Here is a 17,719-nt window from a genome sequence, read left to right as displayed (position 1 = left end):
TTTTTTAAAGATAAAACGACGGCCAAATACCATGCAAAAATACTATGGTTATCAGGGATATTACGCCAAAACAATAGTAAAACTAGATTGTTTGATTGAATGTGGTCAAGTTGAAAATTATAGCTGTCAGCAGCCTGACTGCAACTAAACCAGCAACAGGTAGCAGAGCATCATGCTATCGCTTAACCCCAATGCACATGTCATGTGCTCGATTATTTGCATCCAAGCCGCCGACGAAACGTCATTGCGATGCAGTGTCGAGATACACTCGAGGCAAGTAATAGTATAGACCGGTGGGATCAATTCCCCATGTCTTAACGGACTAAACTGTGCGAAGCCGCAGCCCAGATCGTCCGTTCTTCCCTAAATGGACAATATCTGTAACATTTAATACAATTTTCGTCATTTTCTTTCACTAAAAGCAATCACTTTGTCTCATTCTCCTACGTGTGATGTATTGAAATATAAGATGTCGCCCGAGCCATCATCATTGATTTTGTAAGGGAGCCGGCATTATTTACGTCTTTTGGGGGGTCGGAGGAATTTAATCGGAAACTCTGAAATTTCGAGTATCCCCCTGCCAACCCTGATGAATTTGAGTACCCCCTCTCTAACACAGAAATTGTGACTGACCTCCCGCCCCACGCAGAAGAGTTAAATATAAAGAGATGTATTTGCAAAATTTACAAAAATACATCAATAGTAAAGACCTTCCATATCTTGGTGTACGCTTTTAGATTATTCAATTTTGGAGTCCAAAAAATAGCTTTTCGCTAGTCAAGTTTGGCTCCACCAAAAAAAATTATTTTGCACGTAATACAATACTGAGGGCTAACAGTTTCTTTACATATTACATTTATAGCACAAACAAAGAAAAGGAAGGATACATGAGCAGCGTAATCAAGTTTTCCAGAAATTGCCAAGGTATTATGGTGAATAAATTACATTTCATCAACAAGGTATTGTCTCAGACCTTTCCTGAACCGATATTTCGATTTAAGGGTTTTCAAATGTATTGGTAATTTATTCCATAGCTTTGCACCTACATATTTAATAGAAAATTGACCTGCAGCTGTGAGCATTTTTGGAATAGATACATTTCCATGTTGATTAAATCTTGTATTCCTGCCATGTTCAATCAATTGAAAATATTCACTAGGGTGATGAGGAAGGTTCCCATTGTACAAATCGAAAACAAAACTTCCTATGCCAAATTTATGAAGCTTATAAATGTCGAAAACACCAAGTTCCTTAAACAACGGAGATGACGGATCTCTGAAGCAAGAAAGTGTCATACTATGTACACACATTTTCTGGACATTTAAAATGGTCTATAGATAGGAAGAATAAGTACTTCCCCTTACTTCTAAACCATACATAATGTTTGGTTGAATGAAGATTTATAAAGCAAAATAAGAATGTGTTGGGATACTACATTTCTTAATTTGAATAAAATTCCAGATTTCTTACGAACACAATGCTCTACATAATCGATATGTATGTATGTATGTATGTATGTATGTATGTATGTATGTATGTATGTATGTATGTATGTATGTATGTATGTATGTATGTATGTATGTAGTATGTATGTATGTATGTATGTATGTATGTATGTATGTATGTATGTATGTATGTATGTATGTATGTATGTATGTATGTATGTATGTATGTATGTATGTATGTATGTATGTATGTATGTATGTATGTATGTATGTATGTATGTATGTATGTATGTATGTATGTATGTATGTATGTATGTATGTATGTATGTATATGTGTGTATGTAGTATGTGTGTATGTATGTATGTATGTATGAATGTGAGTGTGTGTATGTATGTATGCATGCATGCATGTATGTATGTATGTATGTATGTATGTATGTATGTATGTATGTATGTAATATGTATGTATGTATGTATGTGTATGTATGTATGTATGTATGTATGTATGTATGTATGTATGTATGTATGTATGTATGTATGTATGTATGTATGGATGGATGGATGGATGGATGGATGGATGGATGGATGGATGGATGTATGTATGTATGTATACATGTATATATGTGTAGTGTGTGTGTTTATGCATGTTTGTGCCAATGTATGTGTGTACTTGCGTACGTATGTATGTATGTATGTATGTATGTATGTATCTATCTATCTATCTATCTATCTATCTATCTATCTATCTATCTATCTATCTATCTATCTATCTATCTATCTATCTAACTAACTAGCTAGCTAGCTAGCTAGCTATTGATGTATGTATGCATCTATGTATTTATCTATGTTTGTATCTATGTATTTATCTATGTATGTATCTATGTATCTACAGTATGTATAAGTGTGCATTTGTTTTTGAAGCATAGTGCAATGTCCGATTGTTCTCGTATAATCATTACAATGATATTGATCAGAAGTGTTGATTATTTATGTTTATTCTCTTTTGTGTTCATCCAGCGCCATATTTTTAGCTGTTTGCCAGATTTACACAAAAATATTGAAATTTGCCCATTGCAATGTTTGAAAATTCTTACTAAACATTAATTATTCGGAATTGGTGGGAGTGTCATTTTTATATCACTAGGTGATTACTGAACGCTTCAAAGATGTGTGCTTTAAGCATGATATCTCACGAGCTTTTTTGTTTTGATAAGTTTACCTTTTTGATATTTTACTACACTAGTAGGTGGGCGAGGAAGTTATAGTGGATTTCTTCCTACTCGTCTTGATGCGTACCACTAGAGTCATGCAAGGTAATCACGATTTGAACTAAATCCGGACAATTAGATTGGAGTAATTTTAATTGGAGTAATTTTTTCTATAATGAATAGAAAGCTTGCCACCTTGAACTTTATAAAATGATAAAAGAGTTTGGAAAACGGAATAAAACTGTCATAGATTAATATATATGTACAACTTCAATCAGAATTATTTGTTCGTGGGCGTATTCCTTTTGTGTAAAGTTTTCTTTCAAACAGACAGATTGATGTTATACGCATATTAAACAATAACGGTGTTTTTTCCACTTTCACACTATTCTATTATCTTTTAATGCTAATTTATCATTATCGTTTAAAATTAAAGCTTTCAAACTTGATTCATTACAATTTCTTTAAAATTTCTCCCAACTAATTATAATAATTTATTTCCACTTGTGTTTACAAAATGCTTAACACCTCTGCAATCGACGACTTTCAGTCAGGGCACATTATAATGACTCTGACGGACTTCACTGTAAATATTATACAAACTGAGATTGTTACTAGCATATCAGTGACCAAGAAAAATAGACAAAGTTCATATTTTCATTCAAATATTGATATTGTTGATATTTTTGGAATAACATTGCATCAGATACTGTCATGAAAATATTCTTACTCATAACATATTTGCATAACATCGTAAATTGTGATAGCACTTTTACGATTGTGAGCGAAATGCGGTGTAATGTTAAACAAATTTCTCAAATTTTTGAAACATTTTTCAAATTCAAAATATAGTTCCAATCATGTTTGTACTGAATCGAATGATACCAACCGACGCAAGAGATGTTTGGAATAATATCCTTCTTAGACGAATGTTCAGCTGAATCCTGTCCGCAATAATTGGTGCATGATGCTTGTTTATCCTACAGCTTGCTGGATACTCCTGGCTGTGTAATAGACATCAGCAAGTAATGCTGAAGACATTGACATTTTACATTTGATGAAATGTGCACAGCTTTATGCGTTCCCCGTAATATGGATATACCGGTACTTTTGTGGTGGAAAGATCACCTCTAAATGTTTGCTCGAACTTTTACCTTGGTATTTAATTTCATATATTTTACTTCTTCATGTCCTCTCGACAATTATTGAAGAATCAGGACGTTTCCAAATAAAGATATGTCGGGTTTTATTTTTTCCTTTGCATGGTGATTTTCCTCGACTTGAGTCACGATGCGTTTGCCTATAGGCCTCTCAAATGACGCATACAGTGCTAGTTCAGGTTGAATGGATTGAGTTGCAACTAACAAATCCAGTAAGCCAGGCCGGTGCCGATTCTTTTGATAGTTTGCTTGGCCGTGCTCACGGGATCTCGTCATCAAACAATCACTCTTAAATTTGACATCACAAAGACTCAATAGAGGACTGATATATCGTATCTTGCTCAAACCTCGACGATAATTGATGCATAGTTCTGTTTCTATGCCTATCAACATAATTGGTAAGGTGGGTTATAACGAGAGTCGGAAAGTATTATTGCATATTATTAACTTTATGAAGGTCAAAGGTCTGGATGGAAGACACTTTCCTGCAAATTACTACGTATAATAAAAGACACAAAATATGTTCATTACATGCCCTTATACTTCACTTTTATGGCAGGAAAATATAGTTTCCTTTCAACTGTTAAAAAACACATCACATATTTTCTTTTTCCGATTGTGGAATTCTTAGGGTGTTGAAACAGAAAGCTAAACGATGCTATTTTTTCTATATTTTGGATTTAGAAATTGACTGACATTGTGCTTAACATTTCCTTCAGTGCAACGCTGTAGTTTTGCAAGATGGATATGTCATATGTATAGCTTTGTTTCCTGTTTTCAAACTATGGATATAGTGTACAGCGCTACCACATCTCATTACAGCAGGCGCACGATTAGATGTTCATTCATAGTTGCATATATTAAAGGCGGTAAAGATTCATGACCCATAACTGACATTCACTTCAGTTTTCTGTTGTTCTGCCTATCGATAAGGCTATCTGAAAACATTTTCATATCAAAGTTCTCTTCTTAAGGACATAGAGATAGTTCAAATATCCCTCGACAACACGACAGTGAACGATATGAAATTGTCACGCAAAGGGTTTGGAAATCATCGACGTTCACAAACATAATTTGAGATGCCATCATGTATGCAGATTATTTATTCGATACAAGATAAGGAATTTTTTCCGTAATACACATCTAGGCTCGATGATTCTGGCGCATATATATATATATATATTATATATATATATATATATATATAATATATATATATATATATATATATATATATATATATATATATATATATATATATATAATTAAAGAAGTGTAAAGGATAACAAAATTATATATATATATATATATATATATATATATATATATATATATATATATATAATTTAATGAGTGTAAAGGATAAGACAATTTTCCATGCAGGACCTTTCTCCAGATAAACATTATTTTAGCACATATAGACTGCCATATTCGAAAAACAGTATGCTTTGATCTTCAGACTGATTGTGATTAACCCCTTGACGGTCTTTTCACCGAGTCTGAAGACTTTGGAATATTGCATTCTTAATATGAGGCCCATACATATCGGTCCCGTCCCCTTTGCTGAACAGGCACGAAACGTGTATTATAGCTAGGTAGAATCACAGAGTAATATCATAGACAGATTGGCAACACTTGCATGCCTTTTGTTCCATGGTCGTCTCGGTAGACTATTGGCTTTTCATATTGAAATGAGCTTCAAAGGTGTTAAACTTTTTTGAGGCTTGGTTTGTGGTTGATAATTACACGAGATTATGCGAAACATACGACGAGATGGCATCGTACTGCCAGTCGCGTAGCAACCATAGTTACTTTGTGAGCTCTCAGGCCAGAAACACTGCCTCACGCCAATCAAAACATAACACGCCAGCAGTTTCATAAACATGTCCTTTCTTGGCGCACGTGTAAAAGACGGTGTGACTGACCGTAAACCATTGAGTAAAACCAGACAGTACGATAAAAGACTTTCAAATTTGGTTCAAACACACTCATTATATATTCATAAAAATATGAGAGGAATTTTTGAAACGGTAAAATCCACTTTCCTGAAGCTCAAAACACTCCCGTTTTTGCCAGCACATCCATTCCGATCAGCACCACACGACAACAACAACACAAACTTTGTCGAACATACTTTCGCTTAACAATTGGTGAAAATCCGAAAATTACCGAAGGGTGCATGGTCGGCACTCTTCGGAAAAGAGAGCCAAGAGCTTCGTGAGGCGAGGCAAACATGGTTGCTTACGTAACCGCTTCACGCCTTAAACAATAGCTGTTGCCACTCTGTGTAGATATTACTCTGTGGTAGAATGAATTCTTTCATCGAACGATTACCCGCCGGACGAGCTGTTCACGGTTACGAATACAAAAATCTGGGACGACACACTCAAGGCACACATAGGCAGTCGATAGGCCCTGAACAACGTGACACTCAGAGATAGACTTGTAACTGGTGATGATCTAAAGGCGAGCTTGTCAGAGTTTTTTGCCCTGATCTAGTTGAATCACATCAAAAACAGCCTCGTGACGCCATCAACAAAACAGCGGCGTATTTATTTCAAGTATAGGCAGTGGATGTCTGGCAGAGGCGTCGATAACAAGCGCTTACAGATGCACCCGCCTAAAGGGAAAACCGTCAGTACGTGTCTTGGCCCAGATATTATTACATTGACAAATGCCATCAAACTTACCCCAGGTCTTCCTCGGTCGTTTGCATGACAGCTTATCAATAATGCAGTAACAAGAAATAAGATACTATAGCTCTTTCGGAGACCTTTGTGTCATCATAGTTAAACGTTCAGATAACACACACTTTCTCTGACAGAGAATAAATTTGTGACACAACATTGTTTATGGCTCCCTGTGATCATAACATTCTTTTTCGTTAAATCGTACAATACCCTATTATATCTTTTACTAAGGTTTTAAAACGGCTTATCTTACAGCGTGGAACAAAACTGTCGTTTGTGATAAATGACAACAATTTATAAAACGATTAATTCTGTGATGAAGATTTCATCTTAGGGAGATCGTATTTTAGTCACGGTGATTGCTCCTACAGTGTTTCTATACCTACAAGCTGAATGAACATGGAGCGAACCAACGAACAATCAGTCAATTTGTTCATCGATATACTCCTGCCGAATACATGATACAACTATGGCTGCTCCGATTGAATTACTTTGGATATTGTTTTACATTAGGTGGAAAGCGTTTTATAGCTTACCAAATGCTCAGACTAGGATTGCTTCCTTCGTCAATCATCTCCTCATCTGACTCATCGACGGGAAGCCTCTTCTTCCAAAACAGTTTCCAATCTCTATGCTGCGCTATACGAATGAGGTTCACTTCTAATTTGTCTCACAATTCGGTTTAGAAAAATATCAAATGATGTTTGTCTTGCAATAGTTGCAAAACGACAGCTGATATTTTCTCCCGGGGTGAATTTAGCGAACGGTTCTCATTAAACTATCTGGCTATCAATAAATATCGAATTCCAGTTGAATTCAAGCCCTGGGTTTTTCCATGCTTTAAAAAGGTCGACATCGTCGCCATAGTTACACATCCATTATGCATACTGGCCAGCATTTGAAGACACGGTAAAAATAATAATGTTCTAGCATAAAGCATCCTTACCCTCTACGATTGTAAACTGTCTGCCTTTCGGTGAGACTTCCCAAAATGCAACAAAAATCGAATGATATAATCAGCACATGCAGGATAACGACCCCATATCATTTAATATGTTATGTATATAGCGAGTTAACATTTAGAACAGCCAGAGAATAAATACCCTCTGATTTGGTGTGCATGTTAAGAACGAGGAAATATGATGTAGAAATATGTTCTCGTCAACATGGTTTGTGTTGTAAGTTTCTGTTATAAGGTTGTATATTTCTCTGTAATTTGTTCTGAGTCATCTGTCATAAACTTTGTGTGGTATCACTGGTTGACAAGTTATTTGGACGCATCCTTATTATGTAATTATCAGTGTCTACAACTGCTGTTCCACTTCAATTATCTAACGCTTTGATCGGCATCTCGCCATTTTCTGATCGTGTTCTCAAAAGTATTCTATTCTGTATTTCGGAAAGGCAACCTAGTTTCAGGAAAGTATGCAATAAAATTACACCAGTCTTATTAAAGTTATTATTTACTCAGGGCATTGATAAACAAATGATCACAAATACAAGTTTAAGTTTATTACATTTATGGTTGAGTTTTATTACATTTATGGTTAATTTGTTTATTACATTTGTGGTTGCGGGTTGTTACATTAATGGTTGACTGTTTTATTACATTTGTGGTTGATTTTATTACAATTGTGGTTGATATTACATTTGTGGAGATTATTGAGGTTACAGCATTAACAGTGAACATCGCTGCTAGACTCGTTAAAAGTGCCGCAATATCGGAACCAGACAAGCCATGCGTATGAGAGCACTTCTTCATAAATTGGATGTCGATTTGTGATCAATAAGCTGTTACCACTCAATCAGCTGGGTTAGAGCTTATATCTGACAAGGAGTACATCGAACATCTCGATGCATTCTGTAGATTCCGATCCTCAATTAACACAATTTCCGAGTATTCATAGGTCAGGCAATTCTACCCACTATGCTATGTGATATGTCGAGTAGTGATTGTGAGGTGCCCTTTCCTTCGACAAACCCGTTCAGTTCCGTCCGAACACACTTTTTGCGCCTCTGATAAGTTTGTTAGAGATATATGGTACGTAACGAGTCGTCTCCGACAGCTGTGAATAAACTTGCTTAAGTTCCAATTTCTGCGTCCATAAAAAAGATGGAACAATTTTTTGGATTCGTGAGAGACGCACACTACAGTAATCTTGAGTCCACTTCAAAGACCAAAGTTAAAACCTCTGTCCGTATAATCTGCTTGTATGTAACCACTACGTAACAGTCACATTCCAACTATTTTGACGACGCCCTCTATGGATAATTTGAAGTAAAGCCAATTTTGCCGGATTTAAGAATTGCACTATTGCCACCTATTGGTGGCAGTGTATACGTACAGTCACGCATTTAATGATTTGAACAGGGACTTCCAGCACTGTTCTAGAACCGTCACCCACTCTACATTTATCAAACTGGGACAGTGGCTTTGGGGTTGCTGAAATTGTTGTTCTATATCGTATATGGCACCGGGGTAAAACGAAGTATTGTACTCAATGCTTCTAGCGGTAATCGTAGCCTTGTCGTCATCAGAAATAGGGGACCGTTCAGTTTTTACGGCCTGGGGGGGCGGCAAAATCTTGTCGCCGGTGTTAAAAAAATATAGACCCCCTGCATTTTTCGTGAAAAAAGATGAACCCCCCCCCTTTGTCAGACGAAAAAATTTGATGACCTCCCCCCCCCCCCCCCCCCCTGCTGAAAAATAACCAAAACCAAAATGTCAAATTTACCCGCACGGTTTGGATTTGAACTCCGGTACGCGGCGCACTTTATTCTGTGTAGCAGAGATGCCAGTGCACAAACTTCTCAGCCACATCAATTGAAACATCTGTTAATTAGGACGACTGTAAGGCAATTTTTAACTTCATTTCCATAGACAACTTATGTCCATGGACATTGTATAAAGTAAACTTTATTGGAGTGGTTCGCCAAAGGCAGCCCTCCGGTTAAGAAGGTCATAGGCCATTACGTAAAGTCAACTTGATTCTAGTGGGCCATCAAAGGTGGCCCGCTGGTAAAGAGGGTCGATCATGGCCATTGCATGAAGTAAACCTAATTGGAGTGAGCCGCCAAAGGCGTCTGCCCGTTAAGAGGGTCATGGGTAATACATAAAGTATATTTATTGTAGTGGGCCGCTGAAGGCTGCCCGCCGGTAAAGAGGGTCGATCATGGCCATGGCATAAAGTGAACTTTATTGTTGGTATTATGTTTTTGAAAATGTGGTGACCCCCCGTTTCCTACCAGTGAAAAAGCGATGACCCCCCCCCCCCCTTCACGGATTCCAAAATTACGATGAACCCCCCCCCCGGGATATTGCCGGCCCCCCCCCGGTCGTAAAAACTGAACGGTCCCTAAGAGAGATTAAAATTCAACGATGGAGTGTACACGTAGGGTGTAAGCGAAAGGGACACATGTACAGTCGATGGCTTGTGGCTGTAATCAGCTTGGTGTGTTGAAAACTATCAACGCACTGGGGACAAACAGAAATCAAAATGTCGTGTCCATATGGCTAACACTTATAAAACATGGTAGCAATGACACCGAGACGATGATTGTGTCAGCACTGGGAATTAAGCGTATGGCGATACAGATGATTTGGGTTAAGCATAATTATTAATCAAACAAGGAAAGCCACCTTTTGCTGTTAACGGCCCGTCGTCTGTGGTGATATTATCATTGACTTGTGCCGTTCCCTGCTGGCATTGACATATTATGATATTCACAAAACCGATGGAAATAACGGAAAACGTTTCGTTATAAATGTTGATTTTAATCTCAGCAAGAGCGCTCAAAAAGTAGTAACTATATCTATTCCCATGAAATACCAAAATTACTGAACTTGGAAACCCGACATATGTGACGTCATGTGAAAATGGCGGTTATTTCATTTTCAACATTCCATTTATGAATTTAGTGAAATTAAATTTATGTACGCATTGGTCCGATATGACGGTGGAGCCAGCTTGAACAAGTTCACGCCACCAACGATAATAATTGCACTTCCTTTGTTTACTTAGTTCCCAAAATGAACATGATCGAAATAAGTACGCCATTTCTCTGAATTAACCCCCATATTATTTCCACGTACAGTTTTATTTCACTTGATCCTAAATTATACTTGATCTAAAATAATTGTTCTTTGAAGTCCGATTACATGGAATAAAGACCGGTTTCTTCCTGCATTTAGGATCATACTCAGCTTTTCCATTATGCTTTGGTTATCATCTACCAGTTCTCTGATTTTTCTGATAAGTCTGTTCTCGATAACGATTTACGTTAACATTCTTTACGTTTCTCGATTTCGTAGCGATGCTAGGCCTTTTCACCGCACCGCTTCTGACTCTGGTGTGACACAGAGGTCGAACCATGTAAACCGTGAACTCCGATGATAAGAAAGATTATTTTAGTCGCTAAACCGCTTTGAATATTAAGTCATACATCTGGAATTGAAGCGATTGCATTCCGTTAAGATTGGACACAAAGTCTCTCATCGTCGTTGCGAGAGAAAAGAACGAAAATAAGTCATTCTCCAACACATATAGATGCAATTGCCGTAACAACAGAGTCAAACAGGTGTACTTGCTCCTTCGAGTATAGCGCCCGCTATGTTGGTATGTTTCCAGACTTGACTGTGCTGACTAACGTTTATATTAAAGTAAACTTTTGACTCGGTGTGCAAAACTTGGCACAATCAATCATAAACAAGTACACTTTTTTTTCTTTTTTTAAAAGATCAGCGCGACTAATGGGTCTCAGATATCGTAATACCCAACGCTCAAACGTCCTAAACGTGGTTAAAAAGCTTCAATTTTTAAACTTGAAACACTTAAGATGATTCATTTATGTTGAATGTATCTATAACATCCAGATGCATTAATCGATATTAATGATTAAAACTACAATAAACAACCCAACGTGTTTATGTTTTGCTCAAAGGAGGGCTCGGGTTTTGAACCCGACTTCAATCGGCGCCGACGCGGACAAGGCATCGCGCTTACGGTTTCCGTCTCGTATACTTTCATATTTTACGAGTTGTAAACCCCCGGGGCAATTCACGGAATAAATCTAGTCCGATGCAGTCGATTGGGCGCATGTGCAGACACAAAACGCCGCTGCAGCGAGTCGTTGATGTTCTATGATCAGGTTATGACTAATGTGGAAATATATCTTCATGAGTAAATGCCGGAGAATAATGCACTGCTGAAAGATTCGTTCGATGTCTGCATGAAATGCTAACTGTTCCAGATTTAAGGTAGAACGCAGCTTGGGAGCGGATGTTTGGACTCGCACACTCTTACAATTCTTTTCTGATATACCACTTGTGGGGGGGTCATTTTAAAGCTCTTGGTGTAAGAAAACTTTTCATCCGCTTAATTTTTGAAAATTCGCAAGTTTAATTTTCTCTATAAAGTTAACACAGGGGTGGTGGCCATTTTGAATTTTAAACATCGGTAAGTCTTTGGTTATATCTTTCTCAAGTACCAAAATTTGCACGATGACCCCGATTTTTATTCTTGATTTTGAAAGAGAATGGTTGAAAGATTCCTTAAGGAAAGTTTGAGCAAACGTTTAAGTCTTTCACTTTCGAGGCACATACTGCCTGAAAGCGAACATGGTGTTCATGCTGGTAGTGTGATCCTTCGGTTTTTTCCGATGAGGTTAATACAGACGTCGCGTTTCGAAAATCAAAATGACCATTTTCGTTGTCGTGTAAACCTGTATTTTTAATTTATTTTACTATTATCTTTCATTTAATATCATACTGTGAACTTTTTCCTTCCGAGAAATGAGGGTGCACTTTGTTATGACAGCACAGGACAAATGATAACTTGCTTTCCCTTCATGTCAATTTGCAAGGTTTTACTTGACCTTGGTGTAAAAGCATTATGCCAAATTGCGACCCAAGATCACGTTCAGACGATAATGCAGCGTCGGGTGGATTTTCGGTTTACTGTGCTTTTTCATTCAAATTACGCACAGACGTCACTTGTCTATAAGCGAAATGCACGATGTTGCTTCCGTCTTATACTCTTTCGTCTCAGTTTCCCAAGTTCGTCGACCGTGTGGCCAGTCATCGTGCCGTTTTATTCACAGATGCTGGTCGATAAACGTCCATTTTCCCTGATCTTCTTGTAGTCTTTTTTATTTTCACTCATTCTGGTCCTTTTCCCTTTAATTATCTATCCTGTGAATGCTCTGTGACTCACATTTATACGTCATGAAATCAAGAAATTGTTCCTGTTCAAAAGTAATGTCCATCGTTTGATATGAACCGTATAAAAAATGAAATGTGGCACGCATATTTGACCGAGTATCGTCACTCAAACTGTTTACTTCCCCTCGCATCAAGGATATGAAGTCACAAGTGTACCGCCATTACGCAGGCTGCCTGCGTGGTAACATCTCGGAGATTAATGAGGTGTTTCACGACCGTAACTTTATTGAAGAAATAGTGTGACTGCATTATGCCCGTTATTAGAGTTAACGGCAAGCCTCACAACCGCTCTCCTTTGAGTATGTAATACCGGAGCCCATTTGGCGTGATTATACAGCCTTGAGGTGCAGGTACAGAATCGGTGATGTCGATTTTTCATTTATCGTCTGATCGCTTGCGAGCTATTTGGCCTTGTCAGATGAATAAACAAGTCGAGTAAAATGTGTAGGTCGAGGGGTTATTTCGAATTAGAGTTACGGTGTAGATAGGCCTATATTTACCAACGTTTAATTTCCACACTGTTTCCAACTTCACAGTTGCCGCGGCATTTCACAGTGAAGTACTCTTAGTCGAAACTGGAGCTTTGGGAACACCCAGCTAATACCGATGTAGAACAGTGAGGGGCGGCAATAGATTAGAAAGGAGAATAAGTTTATCGTAAAATGCCTTTATTAGCAGGCGACGTGCAGTATAAGCAGGTATTGAAACAGGCGTACAGTTGCGCAGGCATTCAGACAGATAGACAGGCATGGCAGTGGCAGGCAGCTCAGACAGATAGACAGACAGGCAGGCAGGCAGGCAGGCAAGCAGAGAGAGAGAGATGGTTGTTTGCCAATTTACAGAAAAATTTACCGAGCTTTTTACTCCGCGAAAGTATGGGCCGGCGATACAGTAAAGGAAAAGTGAGCGAAAATCAGTGAGCGAAAAGAAACAGTTGACAGACCGACAGACAGATAAGGACACTGTCTCTAGGGATGTAGTTGGCGTTGGACGGAAAGAGAGATAATGTAAGTTCCAGATAATGACCACAAAATACTTTTTAATGTTATTCTTCCCAGCACTCTCATTATACTACAATACACATAACACCTCATAGAACAGTGGAAATTACCTTTTTTGTATTCACAGCTATGTGTCGAAGGATGTTGGTTTTTAATAGCGAAGTAAAGGTAATATACTGTTTTGGGGAGACTTTTATTTCCCTACTGTGCCATGTCAAAATGTCACTGGTTCACGACTTCGCCCATTAAATCAAGACTTGGCTCGTTACATCGCGATCGGACAAGTGTTCACTCGGGCGGAGAGACAGGTGACCTATGCAGTTAGATAATGGTGACCAAAAAAAGACGAAATAAAATATTCAAGTGCTTGGCAAGCATCTGAAGTATGCTGCGAGACAAAGCTTTAGATATGGCGAAATTAGACCCCGTTTTCGTTCTGACGGAGCCAAGCCTGACACCCGACGGCTCGCTCTAGAGTCAAACTTCCGAGATCCTAATATTATCATTCACTTGGTTTTGATATAAGACTGGCTAACTTGACCTCGGGGGTCAGTGTTACGTTGACAGCAATGCGGTGAATGATTTCCGCTCATTTTTTTATTTCATTTTTATTTTTTTATTTTTTTTTAATTTAATCTCGAACCAACAGGTTGCCCCAATAACAGGTTCGTTTTAAAATAAAAATATAATACAAAAACGAAAGAAATCATTACGTAGTAAACTCTTTTATATTATTTCGATTTCCTTTCAAATATGCACGAAAACTTTCTACAACGAAATACAGTAAGCCGTCGGAACTCTGTTGTCATTCTGAAGATATGTATCTAGAATTGTGTTCATGTCGTAAGTTTTCGGGCTAGCACTCACCAGACAGTGTTCAGTCTAAGTGTTTCAGAGTTTTATCTGTCAGTAAGCTTATAGGGAGCAGATGCACGGCGTCCCACCGCTCATTATATTGTAGTCAGCCGAGTAACCTGAGCAACGGTGGATTTCTGCTCGAAAATCACGGAGATAAATCCGGGAGATGTCCCTGGAATGGAGGGCATTTGATATTCAGTAGTACATCTCAAATTACTCGAAAGCACGAGAATGTATCTTTGAATTTCACGTTTGTCATCGTAGAAAGCTCAGGATCAGCCCCGATGCATTTGGTTATCTACACATAAGAGTGCGTGACACGCATTATTAGCTTATCGGCATAACTATCTACACTTTAGCTGTACAGGGATTTGGAGCATGACGTACAAGAGAAATTTCTACTTGAATACTGGAGGGTTCAAATTTATGTGAATTTTAGATAATCCTTCACATGAACCCCAATCTAAATCCAACTCTGTTCATGTACTGTTCGACTTAGTTTCATATTCGAGTGAATTATCCATAAGCCCACGCAAATAGCGTCATTATGGAATAGTTTTAATAATTAATCGGTTTAAAGGAACTCCAATGGTGTGCTCTGGGACATACCTAAGCCGTTGGAAAAAACACACAATTTTGTTACTAGAGTTTTGATAACCTCTTTCCTGGTGAAGCTTTGATCCTGTGCTTTATATAGAAGGCGATTCGACAGCCCTATACAAAGATTATCTAGTTCCATTTTCAATACCTATAATGTGAGAAGAAAGACTTGTTTTGTTTCGATGTGATTTTGCGATGTATCAACGAAATGTGGCAGATCGACTATTATGATTATGGTCTTGATATGAAACCAAGTAAGGATGAGTGCACAATTATGCAGAAAGGAAAGTTTTAAGGTGTTCAGATCTGATATTAATAATTTCAGTACAAACGTATACAGATAGCTATCTCGATACAATTTTAGTAAAAGTTAACTGCATCCACTCTAATGGGAACATCGATGAATCCTCACTTTCCGCCGTAAATCAAAATGGTTATCATTTGCCGTAGAGGGGGACACCAATGTCCTTACGCGATGAAAAGTAAATCTCAGTTGAGAAATGGAAAAGATTCGGATGAGAAAGAAAGAATGTGAAATCCCTGGACACCCTTTAAAGGGTCATTAGCTGTAGCTTTCTGATGACTTTTTTCACAAATTTTGTTTTTAATGTCAACTACAGTTTCATGTACTACTTCCTACAGCATGTGGTAGCAGCTTACTCATTGCAACTCAGCCTATAAATGTTTTAACTGATGTTGTTAATAAGTAAATTCTGTTCCAGACTAGAACTCAATGCATATTCGAGCTTACTGAATCGCACAGGTGCATGTTGTGGGATCCGATGGGATGACCAGCCAGAAATTGCCTACATTATTCATTTTAAAGATCATTTACGGGGGTATTTACATATTATTGATTGTTTGTGATGACGTCACGGTTTGCAGAGCATGATTTGACATTCATGTATGATCGCTTCGGCACAAAAATCATAGGCTGCATGGGATAAATATGTATCGTCTCTGAAGCTTGATCAATACATATCAGCTGTTGTGACCATTTCCTCTTGTCTGGCATTGACGCCAGCAAGAAAAAGTAGAGCCAGGCGAAACTGATTTTAAAAACCTAGAATGAGAATTGTGTAGAATACATCTGACTGCGTGACATATAGATTTAAGAACCTGAAATAAGCGCTGTTGAGTATTGACCTGTTCATAAATGTCAGCATTCCCACTCATGGTATGCCAGCGTGCGACTTTTTTGTTATAATCAGACATCCAAACCAGCGAAACCTACAACTTTCAATTTTCTTTCTTCTGTGTCTGGCGAAATCACTTCTCCTTTGTCGACTAGGAGGAACAGTGTCGCCGATTCTCGCTGTGGCGAGTAATTTTTGCAAATTAGTCTGGGTTAGGCAAGCTAAGGATCCCACGGCCCGAATCCTTTTGAGTTGCTTTGTAAGAGTACTGCAAAATAATTAACCGGCAAAAAGAATCGACTCCACTCGAGAAACGGCGACAAATCAGGGAATATACGACGCCTACACAAGCCTTTCAAGTTATACAATAGGCACTGGGATCGCTCCCTCTCCCGCCTAGTACACTCACTGCGTCGTTTACACCATCCTTTTCCTGTATTTTGTTGTCCAAGGGACATTTTGATTTTCATACTGAAACGGGTATCAAGAGGCGTGGGCCATCACAGTTTTACTCTCGCCCTCATCAAATCAGAAATGTACAAACAATATCCAAAAAGAGTAAAAAGTGCATTTTTTGTCGCGGTTGTCATTTGGACATGATAAAATTTGTAATTTATCTTAATATTATACTTTACTTCAAGTATAATTACATCAGAACCTCCTGAGGACGTTATACAGGCAACGCAGAAACTGAAGTAATGCAATATATACATATAATTATTGGGGAACCGTAAAATATCGGCTGATAAATGTGTAAATTCGCCTAAAATCCAAAAAAATACAATTCCCCAGATTTTTAAACGCATGCGTATCATAAAAAATAAATGTTAGCATCCTGACCATCCTCTCCAAAATTCCATTGGTCTACCCTGAGATATCAAACTCTAAGACGTCGATGACGTAATTTCCGGTAAACGTTGTTATTGGAGTATGTACATGTACATGCCTTTCGGGCCATTAACGTAGTCGTGAAGTCTTAGGAATTATCAGGCTTTGCATGAGTTTATCTTGACAATCAAACTGTTTTGTTGAAAGAGCTAGATAAACAGATCTTTTGGTTTCCTGGTATAGATGTTATTGAACAAATATGAAAGTCCAAGCACGGGACAGAGTTATTTAAAAAATATGCAAGGACATCAACAACGCGGCAACCTCCGCGAAAGCTTCTTCGCTCATCATTACTGAAGGTGTAATTTGTCCAGCTTAGGTGTCTGTTGTCCGATCGGGATCACTGCGACATGTTCAGACGAAAACTTTCCCAGGATTTGCGCGGCCTTTCGATCAGCTCTATATTTCACAAGCGTGCGTTTCAAATTCTCACATCGTGATATGTCGCATTCAATTGCCGTGCATGGACGGTTTGTTAGCTCCGCTAATTGTTTTTCACCTTGCCGGTTTCAA

Source organism: Ptychodera flava, chromosome 21 (genome assembly GCF_041260155.1).
Source record: "Ptychodera flava strain L36383 chromosome 21, AS_Pfla_20210202, whole genome shotgun sequence".
Classification (NCBI taxonomy): Eukaryota; Metazoa; Hemichordata; class Enteropneusta; family Ptychoderidae; genus Ptychodera; species Ptychodera flava.
The sequence above is the reverse complement of the archived record's forward strand: the minus strand, read 5'-3'. Positions refer to the sequence as shown.